The sequence below is a fragment of the Lineus longissimus genome, chromosome 16 (genome assembly GCF_910592395.1).
Source record: "Lineus longissimus chromosome 16, tnLinLong1.2, whole genome shotgun sequence".
In the NCBI taxonomy this organism is placed as follows: domain Eukaryota; kingdom Metazoa; phylum Nemertea; class Pilidiophora; order Heteronemertea; family Lineidae; genus Lineus; species Lineus longissimus.
In genome coordinates this window covers 8,795,870-8,804,731 of record NC_088323.1, presented here as the reverse complement: position 1 = coordinate 8,804,731, position 8,862 = coordinate 8,795,870, and positions in this window count along the sequence as shown.

Genomic DNA, 8,862 nt, shown 5'->3' with positions numbered 1-8,862 from the left:
CATCATAGAGCTGGACCCAATTAACAATGTGCCTGGCCAATTAGGTCTTGACAGACAAATTATTAGATTTAAGACCAAACACAAGCTTTTTAGGGAAATTGGCGAGAATCTTACTGTGAAATGCCAGGTAGGATGCCAGGTGCACCCCCACCCCCTTTCCCAAGATCCTGGATCCGCCCCTAATAAGAATACGACTCGAGTATTTCAAAATTTAAAAGAACATGAATGTACATGTAGTTATTACCAAAAAAACGTCAGCTCCCCTGTTGGGCAATGAATGAATTTTCCTCAAATTATTCCGTAACAAAATTGTCCGCCATGCATTAAACTATTTTAAGGCACCACCTTAGTCACAGAAGAAGAAAAATGGGCAAGATTAAGACATAGGCCGAGTCTGAACCAGTTGAAGAGAATAATATTATAAGAAAAAATTGTGTACTTTTTTTACCTATTTATGCCATTTTGTCTACCTTTTATTTCCGGTACCTTTATTTCCGTACCTTTATTTCCAGTACTTTTATTTCCTGTACTTTTATTTCCTGTACCTTTATTTCCGTACCTTTTTTTCCTGTACCCTTTTTTCCTGTACCTTTTTTACCGTATACCTGTTTATACACCTCCGGCTATGTAATAATCACACAAAGCAGCAGTGACCCATATCCTCAACTCAAAGGAGGTGTTAAACCCTGCTGCCCTCTGTTGGATTAGTAATAGGGAGGGCGGCTGATCTATGGAGCGGCCTCTTTGCTATTGTTTTGGGTTGAGGAATAATTCTCAAGCTTCGGTCGGGAACAATGGCTGAAAGCAAAGGAGGTTCCACGGTGACGTCACAGCTTTTTTAATTAGACAGACATTGATATTTCCACTCTTTCTGCCAACTGGCAGAAAAATCTCAAAACACGCCCCCTATTACCAAATTAGCAAAATTCCAAATTGATTTTTTCATCAAATAATTTCCTTATATCTGTAGACTTGCTACAACAAATATTTTTTCAATACCTCTCCAAATATGTACTTGAGAGTTAAAAACATGCACTCGTCTAATTGATAGGCCTCGACCCTCCAACCTATGAATATTCATTAGTGGTCTTGTCTCAATGAAGGTAGATTTCAGGGGTTAACATTTTGAGATTTTTTCAAACTAATGTAGATGACATCCCACAACTCTCCAACAAAGGACGATTGCATGTTACAAATTAGACGAGTGCATGTATTTCACTGTCAAGTACATATTTTGAGAGGCATTGAAAAAATATTTGCTGTGGCAAGTCTACAGATATAAAGAAATTATTTGATGAAAAAATTAATTTGAAATTTTGCTAATTTGGTAATAGGGGGCGTGTTTTGAGATTTTTCTGCCAGTTGGCAGAAAGAGTGGAAATATCAATGTCTGTCTAATTTGTCGATTATCAAAAAATTTCCGTGGTCAACTACCAGTTTACTTTTCACCATTTACTTGCCTGACTGTCCGGAATATCATATTGAAATTTCAGAATCACAACCCCACGCAGTATTTGATGCGTCGCGGTCAAACATTGACAATTTAACTGCTAAAAGGCTTAAAAAATCAATCGTGGTCTTGTCTCACAGAGACAATACCACCAATGAATATTCATAGGTTGGAGGGTCGTGGCCTATCAATTAGACGAGTGCATGTTTTTAACTCTCAAGTACATTTGTCGATTATCAAAAGATTTCCGTGGTCAACTACCAGTTTACTTTTCACCATTTACTTGCCCGACTGACCGGGATATCATATCAAAATTTCAGATTCACAACCCCACGCAGTATTTGATGCGTCGCGGTCAAACATTGACAATTGAACTGCTAAAAGGCTTAAAAAATCAGTGGTGGTCTTGCCTCACATGTTGCACTCGACGCTTTTATCGATATAAAATCACATGAACTACCTAAATAAACTATCACGAACTAATACCCCTAAGTGTAATCCACTAGTAGATGACTGAATTTGATAAATTTTTAATCGCTTCGATGTGGACACAACGGCCGTCACCATCTTTCTGATGGTGGTACGTCACATGCACAGCTATAATACATTTCACCGTGGAACTTCCTTCGAGCTGAATGCTAGGTGCTTGGCATTGCTGCCGCTGATCGCAAATGTTCGGTTATGTTTCCGAGTTCGAGAGGAACCATTTCGTTGTGCGTTTCCATTATTGTGCTGAGAAATCGGAAGGGATTGTGTTGTTTTGGCTGTTGCCTGTTGCCTGCACGTGTCTGTTAACCTCCAGAGGTCGCCAAACTAGGATGATTCGCATGGAGAACTTTGAGTGTGAGGGTCTGAAGGACTGACGGTAACTCAGCTATAAACTGTTTATTTCGAACTGGTTCATGATCAATTGTCACATACATATGATTTTATAAAATTGTTTTGCTTATTTGTTTTGGTTCAATTATACACGTACAAAATGTATACATTCAAATTACATTTTCAGCGTCATTTATTTTGCGTTTTTTATGACCTGACTCATGTTCCCGCTCCGTCACCATAGTCGGTCGGCTCGTGTTCGCAAAATGTCTTTATATGCGTCTTTCTGGTACAGTAGTTCAAAATTTCAGGAGTTGTCAAATATGGCCTTAGAAGTTAAAGACCGCCTGTTGCCAAATTTTTGTGACGATATAATGGCGGCCATCTTGGATTTCAAAATGGCCGCCAAAAATTACACTTTTCGTCAATGGGCCTTATGAATTTTTAAAAAGTATTTACTTTTACTTCACTTTTTGAAGTATTTACTGCTGTCTGTATGAATAAAACTAAAGTAAATACTTCAAGTAAATAGTATTTACTAAAAGTGTGTACTATTTACTAGTCCAGTAATTACTCAAAACTAGTAAATACTCTAGTCCGTATGAATAAAGTGGAGTATTTACTTAGGTTTTCCTAGTAAATACTACTGATTTTGAAGGTAGCTCCAGAGCTACCTTGAATGCCAAAGCGGCCAGACACACATGTCTAAAATGGCAGCATTTATGCAAGTTCCGCGCCAAAGAAAGGTGTATGAGCCAAGGCGAACATGCCGGGATATAAAATATCGACATTTGTACCGTTTTGATCAGGAAAACGTTATTTGGATGGGTGAACACTTTATAGATGATGCGACAGGAGAAACTAGAGGTGGTGCACTAACGACGAAACAGCAGATGGAAGTGTTCCTTCGTCATGTGGGAGACCCAGGCTTTCAAGAAGGTGTCGGTGAGGATATCGGGATTCATCAGTCCACAGTTTCAAAAACCTTTGCAAAAGTTTTGAATCGGATTGTTGAAAAGGCTGATTTATGGATAAACTTTCCTAAGGACCAGGGTGACATTCAAACTGCAAAAGATGCTTGGCAGGATAAATTCAAGATCCCGTGTGCAATAGGGGCACTTGACTGTACACACATCAGGATACTAAAACCAGGGCGCATGGTGATGAATATATCAAACGGAAAGGAGCAGCATGAATCAACGTTCAAGCTACTTGCGATGGTGGTGAGAGGTTGACCAGTGTTGATGCTGAATGGCCAGGGTCCGTTCACGATAGTCGCATATGGAAGAACTCTGTTGTTGGCAGATTCATGAAGAATTCCAGAACGGATGCACTTCTGCTGGGGGATGAAGGATACGGAATATCACCTTGGTTGATGACACCTTTCAAAGACCCACAACAGCCAACTGAGCGATCTTTCAATCGTTTGTTTACAAAGGAACGGGTCATAATAGAGAGATGTTTCGGCCAGCTGAAAAGGCGGTTTCCAATTCTTCAGGAACGTGTCAGACTCAACTTGCGAAAAGTTGCTAGTGTGATTGTAGCATGCTTTGTGCTACATAACGTGGCAAAATACTTGCAGGATCCTGATGACTTTCTTGAGAACCAGGCCAACAACGATGATGATGATGATGATGTTGATGATGGAGAGGAGTATAACGATGCACGAATTCGCCAGCGGGGACAAGAAAGGAGGTGCATGCTTGCCGAAATAATCCATGAAATGGATGACTAGTTTACGATTCGAGCATTAGACTGATTTAACCCAAAGGCCACAAAGCCTGAAGTTGGTGTTATTAACAGTATTTTGTGAAAGGTGCATACATGATGGATAGTAACCTGGGATTACGTTACAATTGTAATTGCCCGTGTCTGCAATTTCTAGCAACCCTTTAAAGTTTTGAAATGGTTACTCTGCATCATTTTTACACCACCACGCCAAAAAATTAAATCAATCGTCGTATTTCAACCCTACTTTCATTTATATTTCATCACTAACTACAGAGAATCCGACAGAGAAGCAGTTGCTTGCTGTTGCTGTAGACGTATCAATTTCAATTGTTCAAGAAGAACAAGACGTTGTAGCTCCTGTGTCGACAGATTTTCCGTTTCGTCCGTCTCTAGCAAGGTACATTTCTTTCTTTTTCGTGGTGGAGGTGATGGGATTCCGGCTTTCCGTTGGGTTCGAGGTGAAGTTGAGACACCTGGATGGGGTGAAGTTGGTCGACTCGTGGTTTCTTCAGCTGTTCCACTAGAAAGAGTCAGAGATGCTGAGCGTTTGGTTCTTAAGGCCACCTGAAATTATAAATACATACTGTAGAATCGGTCATGAGCCGTTGTAACTTTCCATGTGGCAGCGCCGGCATTATGAAAATCCATTCGATAGATAGTGCTGACACCTGGAAAGTTGCAACGGCTCCTGACTGATTCTACAGTAATCAAGGGAATTTTGATTAATTTACCTGCCACTAAATTGCTCTATTTTCTGTTAAAAAGATAAATTACCAATCCAAAACAATCCCGATTTTAATGTTAGTCATTTTCAGAAATTAAGCCCACATAACTTGTACCTCTACAGGGTGTCCCAGATTACGTTTGTCCTTCCTCACCTGGAAATTGCCTTATTAACGTGACTATAAAGTACAAAAGGAGACTGGCTTGAGCTGCTGGACTTGGCAATTGGCTTGCACGTAATGCTGGAGTTTGCTGGAGCGAGTATTGTTTATCTTCTCTATGGGGATTTTTCAGAATATGATGGAACATTCTGGGACACCCTGTTTTGTAATGTTTACAGTTTCTCTAAGATAACAATCAACAAAGGGTTAATTTTGCCAGGATTTAATATTTACCTGGTGTGCAACTTAGAGATGGATATGACTCAGCATCCAACAGTTCGAGAAGCTCCTTCTCCCAATTTTTCAGCTTTATTGGGCGATTTCCGGTCCTCGTCACGTCAGCCTTCCCCTTAACGTCGTTTTTCATGTTGTTCAATTTTTTTGAGATTTGTTTGTCAGTCATTTTAATTCCAGTTTTTCCCTGGTACTCGACAATTAGATTCACCATTGCTTGCGCCTTCTTTTTTTTACACTGGGTATTTGCGACTTGCTCAAAAGAATTGCATTATCCTTCAGAATTTTGACAAAGGTTTCCTGTTTGTCACAAGCCGCATTTGTAGATAAATCCAAAGAATCATCAGTATCCGACATTTCTATTCAATCCTGGACCTTCTATTTACACAGTTCAGGATGTGCTTGATCTATTTACATGATCTATGAAAAACCATACGGAACATCTAATGCATTGCCATACATAGCATTATCCCCAGTGAGCCTGAGGAACAAAGAAATACCTGGAAGAACACCCCTATCACCAAGCTTGCATAACCTGTCTGACCATATTCAATTGTGGTGAGCTCAGGACATCAACAAGTATATACTAGTCGAGTAGAAGTAACTGCTTTGAAGTAAAAGTAAACGTTTATTCATACGAAATGGAGTATTTACTTTTACTTATAGTATATACTAACAAGTAGATGCTTTCACTACTTACTTCTACTAGCTAGTAAATACTCTCTTATATTCATATGGCGCTATATCTCGAATTCTACTGCAGTTAGGCACCTAAATCGAACGCCTACCACCGGATTTTTGGGTCTGCCGAATCGAATGAAACCATCGAAATCGAGGCTAGGTGGCTGCAATATTGAATTTCAAGATGGCCGCCCCAAAATCAGTTTTAACCTATATCTCGAGTATTATGAGAGATAAATCCTCGCTTTCAATGCCTGTAACCAGCTTTCTGAACCTAACCAATCAAATGCTATCATCAAAATTTTGGCGGTCATCTTGAATTTAAAAATGGCCGCCAAAAATGACACACGCGTATTTGCCTATATCACGAAATCTACAGCAATTAGGAATCAAATTCCAACGCCTGCACCTAGGTTTTTGGTCTGACCAATCGAATGGAACGATCGAAATCGAGGCCAGATGTTCGCCATATTAGGTTTCAAGATGGCCGCCGAAAAGACCCAGTTTGGTCTGTTTCTCGAGTATTAGAGCAGATAATTGATGAATTTCAATGTCTATACCAAGCTTTCTGAACCCAATCAATCAAATGCCACAATTAAAACTCAGGCGGTCATCTTGGGTTTCAAAAAATGGCCGCTGAAATGACACTAATTTGCCTAAATCTCGAAAAATACGTTTCAAACTATATCGCAAGAATTGTAATATATGAAGGATGGATGTCAACGCCTATACCCAGCTTTCTGAACCCGTCCAATTGATGTCACCATTTAAATTTCGGCGGCCATCTTGGGTTTTGAATATTTGGCATAACTTACTGTAGTCATGGGAATTCTACTTTCACCAAGTCACAAGACAGTGACTTGTCGGAAATTGTACAAGAGGACATACCGCCATACTTCACCAAGAGCAAAGACATTCTAATGGGCGACTTTAACACGAGGACAGGAGTCAAGCCCGACTTTATTTCAAATGATGATACTTCCTTCATTCCAGTTTCTGCTTCCTATGTTTCGGATCAATCTCTTCCAATAGTTGATTCGTAAAGGAATAACTGTGATAAAGTTGTTGATCCAACTGTTCAGCTTGACAAATTTTTAGATCTCTGACTTTGACAAGGAAGAAAATGCAAGCTGAAACCTCCGAATAACGCATTATTTCAATTTCAATTCCAAACATCATGTATCCTGTGAATAGAGCGGTAGGCAATAAAAGACTAGTGGTCGAACTCGTTCCACCAATTCTCTCTTACTTACCAGGTCGAGGGCAGCTAGAATATCATTTGAAAGACGGTCACCCACTTTAAAAGAACGTCTTTCAAACGAGATAATCATGCTTCTCTCATGTGTAAATTCATCTACAAGACAAAGTGGAGTATGAAAAGTCATATGATCCAAGATATCAATGAATTTCTTCATGCAATGCCATCTTATGTCTATTGAAAAGTGGAATGCTTCGATGTCTAGTCTTGCTTGGATGTATAGATTTAAACCAGATTCTATTTTGGGGAAGTTTCGCAGTATTACCATTCTGAGAAACGATAACGGTCTGAAAACTTGTAGATCCCCTCGGAGCTGTGCAATATCTGTATTCTCACCTTCTTGTTCCCGTCATTATACAGACGAAATAACATAACCAATGATATGAACGAAACAGATACCATGGAATGTTTGAAGCCAGCCAGGATCTTGGTTGATGGTCTGAATAAGGTTGATACAATACATGCACATTTAAATTCAGATACGTGCACATGTAGATGTGTAGTCACTAAACGAGTTATTGGCATTGACTGAGATAAACGCTGACAGTTGCCAGTTATAAGAGCTGTTTTGATGCGACACATTTATGATGTGCTAATTAGGATGTTTATGGCCAATAAATTCTCCCAAGCATCTTTATACATCGAAAAATATTGGACAAAAACAACTGATCCGTTTTGCCACCCGCATAGATTGCAGCATTAAAAGGAACTCTTTGAAAATATGATGCACATGTTGACGTACAAAACTATATTGTTTGCATTAAACGTTGTGGGGGAGCTAAATGATATGCGATTTATGGGATAAAAGTAAAAGTGAGAACTTGCAAACTGTCCTCGAAATTGCTCAGATTTAAGATTAAGAACTAATTTCTATCTCCGCTCTTACCGAGCCGATCAAACTCCCTATTATTTTTTATTTCAAGTGCTTTGCTTCAGGTTTTTCTTCTTAATCAGCAAATGGGTTTTTCAATTTGTTCACGCAGAATGAGTTCCTTTTCCTCACACAATAAACACTTTTGCGGTCAACGGATTACTATTAGGATATTTTGGCCAGGCGATTAATCTTTCATTTGCACCAACAATCAGCATATGATGTGAAACAAACTTCGCATCCAAGGTCATCAATAACGTCAGCCGAACATCCACATCAGAGTTTTCCAGGCATGCCTCCAAAGTTAACATAAAAAGATATGTAGTAAGTCTAGGTTGAAATTTATAGGTCTCCTTTGGGTGATGAAAGGAGTTGCTTACAATTTCCGACCGATGAACCTCTAAGACAAAGTTATATGATCCGAGCAAAGACGCAATTGCGGAGTCTCCTACTTTTCTGAACAAATCATCACGAAAGATAATCGACGTGGACGTATTATGCTCGTACGGTTTTTCTAAGATGGTGATGGAGTGTGTTCTGGCTGATGATTTATAGACATAACCATTTAAATCACATTTGATATCTTCTGGCATGATGTTATCAATATAATATGATTTAAGTATGTCTGCTTCAGACATAAGAGAGTAGCGAATCCCTTTCAGGCTTTTAACATACTGAAGTTTAAGAACGAACCCTACGTTTACTATTTTATACCAATCTAACCAAGACATAGATAGGGTTTTTTCCCTGTTCTTGTGCATCAGAAATTTGCATCGAAAGGTCAACTCCAAGAAAACATTCTCACCGCATGAAACCATTTTGAAATATTTGAACGTCGAATTTCTTGGACCGAGGCTTTTCTTAAGTTCATCATACGGTAGAATCAACTCGCGGCAATTACCTTTTCCATTCAAATTGAATTGAAATGCTCGGA